We start from the raw sequence: 1787 nt of genomic DNA on the forward strand, positions 1-1787 counted from the left end.
GAAAATGACAAAAATTTTTGTAGAATTACTTTCGACCTTTGGAATGTACAAAAATTTCTACCCGAAAACCAAGCTTTTATTGGCTTTGATGAGTGATAGTTTTTATGGCCACCATCGTGATTAGCATGTGATTTGCACATAAAATATTTTTCCCAGAACTGTTTTGTTTTTTGTTTCATTCGCTTTTGCTTTAATCACTGAACTAAAATTTTTTATTATTCTATGAGGGTACCAAATTTCTATTTTGATATCTCCGCGCAAAGATAAGCTTCAAACGTAATGAGCTGTGTAGTAATAAAATAAAAATTTTTGTTAAAAAATAATTTTATGTATATGATAAAATAAATATTGAAAAGATATATTTGCACAAGTTTTCTTTAAACAGTACATGTTTTTTCTTTTTATAAAAGCTTAGAAAAGAAGCATTGAGAAACATTTTCCAAGATAAATAATATTGGGCCGCATACACACTGGTATGACCTTTTCCAACCATATGAGTATCTATCTAAATTGGTGCAAAACTTTAAAACTATACTTGAACCTTGGACCCTTGGATGAAACGTCCAATGCTGTAGCGACTGCCCTACCAGTTCTTACAATTCCATTGAATGTTGTGAGCACTTGCGACAAATTTTTATACCCTATATACTTTTTTACTTCTTTAAGTTAGTTTAGTATGAGCAGTCAATATCTTTGGGGTGTGGTAATATGGTATTAGAATGTAAGCCCGGGTAGCTCAGTCGGTAGAGCATTGGACTTTTAATCCAAGGGTCCAGGGTTCAAGTCCCTGCTCGGGCGATATTTTTTTATGTTTAAAAGCCATACCTCTTTTTGTCTCATCGTGGAATATTCTTTTGGCGTGATGTTTATAAAATTACTATATAAAATCGGCCCGTTTAGCTCAGTAGATAGAGTACTGAATTTTTAACCTAAGGCTGAACCTAAGGGTCTGCGAGTGAATATATGTATCTCTATGTCAAAAAAAATGCTCGTTTTAAAACATTCTAAGCGTTACTATTATAACATAACATAAGATGAGTACGCTTAGAATGTTTTAACTGTGGCAAACTTTTTGGAATTAAGTATATATCGGATACTAACTAAGTGACGCTTTAGAGCCTATATTCGTAGGGGAATTTCACGTTTCTTACATCAATCGATTTGTCTATTTAATACATACCCCGCTTAACGTGGTGCCTGGTTGTTGTCATTTTGAATTTTCTGACACTTTACAGAAAGATTCGGTCGAATCGATTGACGTAAGAATCGTCAACATTGCCTCAGGCGTTTATCCTCTAGAGTGCCGTAAAGGAATAAACATACATACATATAACTAATAAATAAATTACAACTTCTTTGTGTCGCGCAGTCGGGTAAAATAATAAACGGGTTGATTAGAGAACCTCCTCCATTTTCGTCGGTTACAAAAAAAACAAATTGTGTATGAACTTTTGTTGTCTAACATTTCAATAAGTTGAACAGTTTTTTTTTTTTTTTCAACATCAATTTTAAATACCAGGGAAATTGGTTTTGTTAAAAAAATACAATGAACAATGAAAGTTTTATTATTCGATATAAACATAAATATACACACACACACGAGAAAAACCGTAAACAATACAAAATACATTTATTCTCCATTAAATACACATTTTCTAAACATAACCGATCAGAGGTAATAACGCAACCAATTGTTTATCGATTTAGACACAGAATTTTTTTTTTGTAAAGAATATTTATTCATTGTGTGCGTAGTCATGGTAGAGACAATAAAATCGATGCCAGCG

General features: G+C 32.3%; 1 non-coding gene across 1 annotated transcript; it reads left to right on the plus strand.

Moving 5' to 3' along the window:
* The first annotated feature begins 725 nt into the window (after positions 1–725).
* On the plus strand, positions 726–798 carry Trnak-uuu. The gene has a single exon. It is a non-coding gene; the product is annotated as a tRNA-Lys (tRNA).
* Positions 799–1787: the final 989 nt, after the last annotated feature.

The sequence above is a fragment of the Chrysoperla carnea genome, chromosome X, assembly GCF_905475395.1.
Source record: "Chrysoperla carnea chromosome X, inChrCarn1.1, whole genome shotgun sequence".
Taxonomy (NCBI): Eukaryota; Metazoa; Arthropoda; class Insecta; order Neuroptera; family Chrysopidae; genus Chrysoperla; species Chrysoperla carnea.